Consider the following 11,747-nt stretch of genomic DNA (forward strand, 5'->3'; position numbering starts at 1 on the left):
TCCTCCTGGTACACCAACCCGTCCTCCTGGTACACCAACCCGTCCTCCTGGTCCACCAACCCGTCCTCCTGGTCCACCAACCCGTCCTCCTGGTCCACCAACCCGTCCTCCTGGTACACCAACCCGTCCTCCTGGTGCACCAACCCGTCCTCCTGGTCCACCAACCCGTCCTCCTGGTCCACCACCCCGTCCTCCTGGTCCACCACCCCGTCCTCCTGGTCCACCAACCCGTCCTCCTGGTCCACCAACCCGTCCTCCTGGTGCACCAACCCGTCCTCCTGGTCCACCAACCCGTCCTCCTGGTCCACCAACCCGTCCTCCTGGTCCACCACCCCGTCCTCCTGGTCCACCAACCCGTCCTCCTGGTCCACCACCCCGTCCTCCTGGTCCACCACCCCGTCCTCCTGGTCCACCAACCCGTCCTCCTGGTCCACCAACCCGTCCTCCTGGTGCACCAACCCGTCCTCCTGGTCCACCAACCCGTCCTCCTGGTGCACCAACCCGTCCTCCTGGTCCACCACCCCGTCCTCCTGGTCCACCAACCCGTCCTCCTGGTCCACCAACCCGTCCTCCTGGTCCACCACCCCGTCCTCCTGGTCCACCAACCCGTCCTCCTGGTCCACCATCCCGTCCTCCTGGTCCACCAACCCGTCCTCCTGGTCCACCACCCCGTCCTCCTGGTCCACCAACCCGTCCTCCTGGTCCACCACCCCGTCCTCCTGGTGCACCAACCCGTCCTCCTGGTCCACCAACCCGTCCTCCTGGTCCACCACCCCGTCCTCCTGGTCCACCAACCCGTCCTCCTGGTCCACCAACCCGTCCTCCTGGTCCACCAACCCGTCCTCCTGGTCCACCAACCCGTCCTCCTGGTCCACCAACCCGTCCTCCTGGTACACCAACCCGTCCTCCTGGTCCACCAACCCGCCCTCCTGGTCCACCAACCCGCCCTCCTGGTCCACCACCCCGTCCTCCTGGTCCACCACCCCGTCCTCCTGGTCCACCACCCCGTCCTCCTGGTCCACCACCCCGTCCTCCTGGTCCACCACCCCGTCCTCCTGGTCCACCAACCCGTCCTCCTGGTACACCAACCCGTCCTCCTGGTACACCAACCCGTCCTCCTGGTACACCAACCCGTCCTCCTGGTACACCAACCCGTCCTCCTGGTCCACCAACCCGTCCTCCTGGTCCACCAACCCGTCCTCCTGGTCCACCACCCCGTCCTCCTGGTACACCAACCCGTCCTCCTGGTACACCACCCCGTCCTCCTGGTCCACCAACCCGTCCTCCTGGTCCACCACCCGTCCTCCTGGTCCACCAACCCGTCCTCCTGGTACACCAACCCGTCCTCCTGGTCCACCAACCCGTCCTCCTGGTCCACCAACCCGTCCTCCTGGTACACCAACCCGTCCTCCTGGTACACCACCCCGTCCTCCTGGTCCACCACCCCGTCCTCCTGGTCCACCAACCCGTCCTCCTGGTACACCAACCCGTCCTCCTGGTACACCAACCCGTCCTCCTGGTACACCAACCCGTCCTCCTGGTCCACCAACCCGTCCTCCTGGTCCACCAACCCGTCCTCCTGGTCCACCAACCCGTCCTCCTGGTCCACCAACCCGTCCTCCTGGTCCACCACCCCGTCCTCCTGGTCCACCAACCCGCCCTCCTGGTCCACCAACCCGTCCTCCTGGTACACCAACCCGTCCTCCTGGTCCACCACCCCGTCCTCCTGGTACACCAACCCGTCCTCCTGGTCCACCAACCCGTCCTCCTGGTCCACCAACCCGTCCTCCTGGTCCACCAACCCGTCCTCCTGGTCCACCAACCCGTCCTCCTGGTCCACCAACCCGTCCTCCTGGTCCACCACCCCGTCCTCCTGGTCCACCAACCCGTCCTCCTGGTCCACCACCCCGTCCTCCTGGTCCACCAACCCGTCCTCCTGGTCCACCAACCCGTCCTCCTGGTCCACCAACCCGTCCTCCTGGTACACCAACCCGTCCTCCTGGTACACCACCCCGTCCTCCTGGTCCACCAACCCGTCCTCCTGGTGCACCATCCCGTCCTCTTGGTCCACCAACCCGTCCTCCTGGTCCACCAACCCGTCCTCCTGGTACACCAACCCGTCCTCCTGGTCCACCAACCCGTCCTCCTGGTCCACCAACCCGTCCTCCTGGTCCACCAACCCGTCCTCCTGGTCCACCAACCCGTCCTCCTGGTCCACCAACCCGTCCTCCTGGTACACCAACCCGTCCTCCTGGTACACCAACCCGTCCTCCTGGTCCACCAACCCGTCCTCCTGGTCCACCACCCCGTCCTCCTGGTACACCAACCCGTCCTCCTGGTCCACCAACCCGTCCTCCTGGTACACCAACCCGTCCTCCTGGTCCACCAACCCGTCCTCCTGGTCCACCACCCCGTCCTCCTGGTACACCAACCCGTCCTCCTGGTCCACCACCCCGTCCTCCTGGTACACCAACCCGTCCTCCTGGTCCACCAACCCGCCCTCCTGGTCCACCAACCCGCCCTCCTGGTCCACCAACCCGTCCTCCTGGTCCACCAACCCGTCCTCCTGGTCCACCAACCCGTCCTCCTGGTCCACCAACCCGTCCTCCTGGTCCACCAACCCGTCCTCCTGGTACACCAACCCGTCCTCCTGGTCCACCAACCCGTCCTCCTGGTCCACCAACCCGCCCTCCTGGTCCACCAACCCGTCCTCCTGGTACACCAACCCGTCCTCCTGGTACACCAACCCGTCCTCCTGGTACACCAACCCGTCCTCCTGGTCCACCAACCCGCCCTCCTGGTCCACCAACCCGCCCTCCTGGTCCACCAACCCGTCCTCCTGGTCCACCAACCCGTCCTCCTGGTCCACCAACCCGTCCTCCTGGTCCACCAACCCGTCCTCCTGGTCCACCAACCCGTCCTCCTGGTACACCAACCCGTCCTCCTGGTCCACCAACCCGTCCTCCTGGTCCACCAACCCGTCCTCCTGGTCCACCAACCCGTCCTCCTGGTCCACCAACCCGTCCTCCTGGTCCACCAACCCGCCCTCCTGGTCCACCAACCCGTCCTCCTGGTACACCAACCCGTCCTCCTGGTACACCAACCCGTCCTCCTGGTACACCAACCCGTCCTCCTGGTCCACCAACCCGTCCTCCTGGTACACCAACCCGTCCTCCTGGTACACCAACCCGTCCTCCTGGTACACCAACCCGTCCTCCTGGTCCACCAACCCGTCCTCCTGGTCCACCACCCCGTCCTCCTGGTACACCAACCCGTCCTCCTGGTCCACCAACCCGTCCTCCTGGTCCACCAACCCGTCCTCCTGGTCCACCACCCCGTCCTCCTGGTCCACCAACCCGTCCTCCTGGTTAGTTACTAGTTCATGTAACTATGTGTGTGGTGGCTGGTGGTGTGTGGTGGTGGTGGAGGTTGGTGGGGAGCCGGTCGGCCGAGCGGACAGCACGCTGGACTTGTGATCCTGTGGTTCTGGGTTCGATCCCAGGTGCCGGCGAGAAACAATGGGCAGAGTTTCTTTCACCCTATGCCCCTGTTACCTAGCAGTAAAATAGGTACCTGGGTGTTAGTCAGCTGTCGCGGGCTGCTTCCTGGGGGTGGAGGCCTGGTCGAGGACCGGGCCGCGGGGACACTAAAGCCCCGAAATCATCTCAAGATAACCTCAAGATATCTCAAGATGTGCACCATAGTACAAATGTTGACGTACTTAGCAATTAGATTATAATTAAGCTACAAAGCAAACGTAAATATTCCTAGGCCTAGAATAGCACACATATGTACTATAATAGGCCTCAGATAGCATGTATTAGGCCTATGAAGATTAGCTTAGGTAAGGTTAATTTGTCTTTGCGACATAAATGAAAAACCTTTTCCGGTTTGTCCAATTACAGTAGTACATATTTCAACTATGTGTGTTGTATGTCGGTATATGCACTATGGTATATGTATGTTGGTATGGTGTACTGATGGTGTACTGGTGGTGGTGTACTGGTGGTGGCTGGTGTACTGGTGGTGGATGGTGTACTGGTGGTGGTTGGTGTACTGGTGGTGCAACCCGTTCTCGCACTTTCTTACAGTCAATATTGACTTATTAAATACGTGCATATGTGACATACTAAACATACTAGTTTACCTTGAAAAGCTTCATAGAAAACACCGACCTCACCTAACCTTCTTACTATGTTAAGATAGGCATCTTATTGCTTCTTGATTACAATTATTACTTAACCTATACCTATAATAGGTTAAGTAATAATTGTAATTACGAAGCAATAAGATGCTTATCGTAACATACTAAGAAGGTTAGGTGAGGTCGGTGTTTTCTATGAAGCTTTTCAAGGTAAACTAAAATATTCACAATAAATTAATATGTCACATATGCACTTATTTAATAAGTCAATATTGACTATACGAAAGTGAGAGAACGGGTTGGGTGGTGGCTGGTGCCCCACATACCACCACCACCCCCCTACCCCTACAAACAGGGACAAGGGAACCCCACACACACACACACACACACACACACACACACACACACACACACACACACACACACACACACACACACACACACACACACACACCACCACCCCTACAAGCAGGGACAAGGAAGCCCCCTACAAGCAGGGACAGGGGAGCCCCCTACAAGCAGGGACAAGGAAGCCCCCTACAAGCAGGGACAGGGGAGCCCCCTACAAGCAGGGACAAGGGAACCCCACACAAACACACACCACCACCACCACCCCCTACAAGCAGGGACAGGAGAGCCCTACACACCACCACCCCTACAAGCAGGGACAGGGGAGCCCCCTACAAGCAGGGACAAGGAAGCCCCCTACAAGCAGGAACAAGGAAGCCCCCTAGAAGCAGGGACAAGGAAGCCCCCTACAAGCAGGGACAAGGAAGCCCCCTACAAGCAGGGACAAGGAAGCCCCCTACAAGCAGGGACAAGGAAGCCCCCTACAAGCAGGGACAAGGAAGCCCCCTACAAGCAGGGACAGGGGAGCCCCCTACAAGCAGGGACAAGGAAGCCCCCTACAAGCAGGGACAAGGAAGCCCCTACAAGCAGGGACAAGGAAGCCCCCTACAAACAGGGACAGGGGAGCCCCCTACAAGCAGGGACAAGGAAGCCCCCTACAAGCAGGGACAAGGAAGCCCCCTACAAGCAGGGACAGGGGAGCCCCCTACAAGCAGGGACAGGGGAGCCCCCTACAAGCAGGGACAAGGAAGCCCCCTACAAGCAGGGACAAGGAAGCCCCCTACAAGCAGGGACAGGGGAGCCCCCTACAAGCAGGGACAGGGGAGCCCCCTACAAGCAGGGACAGGGGAGCCCCCTACAAGCAGGGACAGGGGAGCCCCCTACAAGCAGGGACAGGGGAGCCCCCTACAAGCAGGGACAGGGGAGCCCCCTACAAGCAGGGACAGGGGAGCCCCCTACAAGCAGGGACAGGGGAGCCCCCTACAAGCAGGGACAGGGGAGCCCCCTACAAGCAGGGACAGGGGAGCCCCCCTACACACCACAGTATTCAATAAGAGCTCAGTAGCCTCTCACCTTTCATCTCTGGTCTTGGCACACAAGTTGTTAAATAATTGAGTTAACGCCGAGTAATGACGCCCGCCACTGTCCAATGTTATTAACTGTATTATTTAGCCACCCCAGGAGGAGCTGGGGAGACTCACAGGCCAATTGTAATGTGATTTGTTAGGGTCTGTGTGTATTTAATATTTGTGTCTGTAGACTCCAGCTATTAGCTCTTGGACCCCACCTTTCTAATCAATTTATTTTTCCTCTATTATATCTACTACATATCTTTATCTCTAAGACACGCACACACACACAACCGAGTAAATGCAAAGTAATGAAACTAGGCAGTGGAAACAGGAGGCCAGGCACAGGATACAGAATAGGAGATGAAGTACTTAATGAAACAGACAGAGAGAAAGATCTAGGAGTTGATATCACACCAAACCTGTCTCCTGAAGCCCACATAAAGAGAATAACGTCTGCGGCATATGCGAGGCTGGCTAACATCAGAACGGCGTTCAGGAACCTGTGTAAGGAATCATTCAGAACTTTGTATATCACATTTGTAAGACCAATCCTGGAGTATGCGGCCCCAGCATGGAGCCCGTACCTTGTCAAGCACAAGACGAAGCTGGAAAAAGTCCAAAGGTATGCTACTAGACTAGTCCCAGAACTAAGAGGCATGAGTTATGAGGAAAGGCTGCGGGAAATGCACCTTACGACACTGGAAGACAGAAGAGTAAGGGGGGGACATGATCACAACCTACAAAATCCTCAGGGGAATCGACCGGGTAAACAAGGATGAACTATTCAACACTGGTGGGACGCGAACAAGGGGACACAGGTGGAAGCTGAGTACCCAAATGAGCCACAGAGACGTTAGAAAGAACTTTTTCAGTGTCAGAGTAGTTAGTAAATGGAATGCACTAGGAAGTGATGTGGTGGAGGCTGACTCCATACACAGTTTCAAATGTAGATATGATAGAGCCCGATAGGCTCAGGAATCTGTACACCTGTTGATTGACGGTTGAGAGGCGGGACCAAAGAGCCAGAGCTCAACCCCCGCAAGCACAATTAGGTGAGTACAACTAGGTGAGTACACAGCTCCCATTGTTGGAAGGGGTTACCCTAGGTGAAAGACTATCAGGTATAGAGGTGAGAGCAGAGGAGGTAATGAAACAGTAGATAACAATGGATGCAACTAAAGCAGTTGGACCAGACAAAGTATCACCGTGGATACTAAAAGAAGCAGCGCAGGCCCTCAGTGTGCCTCTGGCAATGATTTTTAATGAGTCACTTATGTCAGGAGAATTGCCCAGTTGCTGGAAGAAGGCAAATGTCGTGCCGATCTTCAAGAAAGGTGATAGGGAGGAGGCACTTAACTGCAGACCTGTATCACTGACAAGCATCCCCTGTAAAATACTGGAAAGAATAATTAGGCTACGACTGGTTGCACACCTGGAGAACATTAGGTTTGTGAACAAACATCAACATGGGTTCTGGACAGGGAAATCGTGCCTAACAAACCTGGAATTCTATGATAAAATAACGAGGATAAGACAGGACAGAGATGGTTGGGCAGACTGCATATTTCTGGACTGCCAAAAAGCCTTTAATACAGTACCGCACATGAGACTACTGTTCAAGCTCGAGAGGCAGGCGGGGGTGGGGGGAAAGGTCCTAGCATGGATAAGGAACTACCTAACAGGAAGGAGCCAAAGAGTTACGGTATGGGGGCGAGAAGTCGGACTGGCAAACAGTAACAAGTGGAGTACCACAAAGATCGGTGCTGGGATCTATTCTATTTCTTGTATATGTTAACGACATGTTTACAGGCGTAGAGTCCTACATGTCGATGTTCGCGGATGACGCAAAGTTGATGAGAAGAGTTGTGACAGATGAGGATTGCAGGATCCTCCAAGAGGACTTGAACAGGTTGCAGAGATGGTCAGAGAAATGGCTACTGGAATTCAACACGAGCAAATGTAAAGTTATGGAAATGGGACTAGGAGATAGGAGACCAAAGGGACAGTACACAATGAAGGGGAACAGCCTACCTGTGACGACGCGCGAAAGAGACCTGGGGGTGGACGTAACACCTAATCTATCTCCTGAGGCACATATAAATAGGATAACGACAGCAGCGTACTCTACACTGGCAAAAGTTAGAACATCATTCAGAAACCTAAGTAAGGAGGCATTTAGGGCACTTTACACTGCCTACGTGAGGCCAGTCTTAGAGTATGCCGCCTCATCATGGAGTCCCCATCTGAAGAAGCATATAATGAAACTGGAAAAGGTTCAGAGGTTTGCAACGAGACTCGTCCCAGAGCTACGAGGGATGGGGTATGAGGAGCGCCTGAGGGAACTGTGCCTTAGGACACTAGAAAGAAGAAGGGAGAGGGGGGAACATGATAGGTTTAAAATACTCAGAGGGATTGACAGAGTGGACATAGACGAAATGTTCACACGGAATAGTAACAGAACGAGGGAACATGGATGGAAGCTTGAAACTCAGATGAGTCACAGAGATGTTAGGAAGTTTTCTTTTAGCGTGAGAGTAGTGGGAAAATGGAATGCACTTCGGGAACAGGTTGTGGAAGCAAATACTATTCATAATTTTAAAACCAGGTATGATAGGGAAATGGGACAGGAGTCATTGCTGTAAACAACCGATGGCTAGAAAGGCGGGATCCAAGAGTCAGTGCTCGATCCTGCAGACACAACTAGGTGAGTACACACACACACACACACACACACACACACACAGGAAGCAGCTGTCTAACTCCTGTGTACCTATTTACTGCTAGGTGAACAGGTTCATCAGGGTGAAAGAAACTGCCCATTTGTTTCCGCCTCCTCTGGGAATCGAACCCGGGTCCTTAGCATTACAAATCCTGAGCGCTGTCCACTGAGCTATCGACACTCCATGTGTATATGTGTGTACTAACCTAGTTGTGCTTACGGGGGTTGAGCTCTGGCTCTTTGGTCTCTCCTTTCACCCGTCAATTAACTGGTGTACAGATTCCTGAGCCTACTGGACTCTATCATATCTACATTTGAAACTGTGTATGGAGTCAGCCTCCACCACATCACTGCCTAATGCATTCCATCTGTTAACTACTCTGACACTGAAAAAGTTCTTTCTAACGTCCCTGTGGCTCATTTGGGTACTCAGTTTTCACCTGCGTCCCCTTGTTCGTGTACCACCCAAGATAAACAGTTTATCTTTATCTTCCCTGTCAATTCCTAAGAATTTTATAGGTAGTGATCATGTCTCCCCTAACCCTTCTGACTTGCAGTGTCATGAGGTTTAGTTCCAGTAATCTTTCCTCGTAGTTCATACCTCTCGGCTCGGGGACTAGTCTGGGGCATACATCTGAACCTTTTCTAACTTCTTTTTGTGTTTGACTAGATATGGACTCCAGGCGGAAGCCGCATACTCCATTATTGGTCTGCCATATGTGGTTTAAAAGGTTCTGAATGATTCCTTACACAAGTTTCTGAAGGCAGTTCTTATGTTCACCAGCCTTGCATACTCTGCTGATGTTATCATTTTGATGTGGGTTTGAGGGGACAGGTCTGGTGTGATATCAACCCCCAGATCTTTTATCCTGACTCAGTTTAAATTTAAATCTAAATAAACAAAACAGTTTATGAGCTCCGGATCACTAGGAGGTTGTTAATAACAATAATAACCTTGAGTTATGGCGCGAGTTGGCAACTCTTTTGTTTACATTCCAAGTGAGGTGCCACAACCAAAATTATTTTAAAATAGGATTTTAATTAATTTTTGGACCGTGGGAGGTTAATTAACTAATTTCTTGACCAGAGGAATAACCGGAAAGTTTGTGTCGATTTGTTAGTGGGTGAATTTTTGTAGGTGGGAGGCAATTATGAGAGTTAATGAGTGGGTAAGTGGGTTAATTAGCCTGTTCCCAGCTGAACCTGATGGTTTAACTTGATCGGTGGGGGAGGGGGGGGGGTGTAGAGGAGGGGAGGCACACACACGACACACACACACACGACACACACACACACACACACACACACACACACACACACACACACACACACACACACACACACACACACGACACACACACGACACACACACACACACGACACACACACACACACGACACACACACACACGACACACACACACACACACACACACACACACACACACACACACACACACACACACACACACACACACACGACACACACACACACACACACACACGACACACACACACACACACACACACACACACACACACACACACACACACACACACACACACGACACACACACACGACACACACACACACACACACGACACACACACACACACACACACGACACACACACACACGACACACACACGACACACACACACACGACACACACACACACACGACACACACACGACACACACACACACACGACACACACACACACACACACGACACACACACACACACACACGACACACACACACACGACACGACACACACACACACACACACACACACACACACACACACACACACACACACACACACACACGACACACACACACACACACACACACACACACACACACACACGACACACCGACACACACACACACACACGACACACACACACACACACGACACACACACACGACACACACACACACGACACACACACACGACACACACACACACGACACACACACACACGACACACACACACGACACACACACGCACGCACACACGCACGCACACACACACACACAAGAGTTAGGGGGGACATGATCACCACATTCAAGATTCTCAAGGGAATCGACAGGGTTGATAAAGATAGGCTATTTAACACAAGGGGCACACGCACTAGGGGACACAGGTGGAAACTGAGTGCCCAAATGAGCCACAGAGATATTAGAAAGAACTTTTTTAGTGTCAGAGTGGTTGACAAATGGAATGCATTAGGAAGCAATGTGGTGGAGGCTGACTCCATACACAGTTTCAAGTGTAGATATGATAGAGCCCAATAGGCTCAGGAATCTGTACACCAGTTGATTGACGGTTGAGAGGCGGGACCAAAGAGCCAGAGCTCAACCCCCGCAAACACAACTAGGTGAGTACACACACACAGACAAGTTGGAAGCCCCCCTGAGACTGAGTGTTCATAGTGTATTGAGCTTTGAGTACCTGGTTGAGGTAGGAATTATCACCCCCAAAAAAGAACTGGGAAACAAAGTGCTGGCGTACCGAAAGGGAAACTATGAGGAGATGAATAAATTCCTAAGGAATATACATTGGGACACAGAACTCGGAACCAAGTCCGTACAAGACATGATGGACTATGTCACCCAAAAATGTCAGGAGGCTGTAAGCGGGTTTGTCCCAGCCCGACAGGAAAAAACAGAGAAGCAAAAGAAGAATCCATGGTTTAATAGGGAATGTATGAAAGCAAAGGAGCTGAACAAAAGGGCATGGAGGAACTTCCGTAATAACAGAACACCAGAAAGTAGAGAGATCAGAGAACCAGGAACGAGTATGTTAATGTGAGAAGAGCAGCTGAGAAAAGGTATGAAAATGATATAGCTAATAAAGCCAAGGCCGAACCAAAGCTACTACACAGTCACATCAGGAGGAAGACAACAGTGGAGGAACAGGTGATGAAACTTAGGGTGGGCGAGGACAGGTACACAGAGAATGACAAAGAGGTGTGTGAAGAACTCAACAAAAGGTTCAAGGAGGTCTTTACAATAGATCAAGGAGAAGTCACGGCGCTAGGAGACGTGGTAGCAAACCAGGCGACCTTGGAAAGGTTTGAAATTACAAGAGATGAGGTCAAGAAGCACCTATTGGAGCTGGACGTGAGAAAAGCTGTTGGGCCGGACGGAATCTCACCATGGGTATTGAAAGAGTAAAACTTAAACTAGCCTCTTAACCTCATCTCTGGTAATTTCGAACCCTTCCATGGCCTCCTGGTTTGCTGCCTCTCCAAGTGCACATCTGCACATCGTTCTATTGTGAAAACGTGTATGTGTGTGTGTGTGTGTGTGCTCACCTAATTGTGTGTGTGTGTGTGTGTGTGTGAGAGAGAGCACGTCTGGTCACCTACAATACCTTGGAGGTCGGGCTTCCCAGAGCCTCACTCCAAGCCTCCTACCTGTCCGCCCTCACGCCAAGCCCGGCCGGCTTCCC

This window comes from Procambarus clarkii, chromosome 92, assembly GCF_040958095.1.
Source record: "Procambarus clarkii isolate CNS0578487 chromosome 92, FALCON_Pclarkii_2.0, whole genome shotgun sequence".
Classification (NCBI taxonomy): Eukaryota; Metazoa; Arthropoda; class Malacostraca; order Decapoda; family Cambaridae; genus Procambarus; species Procambarus clarkii.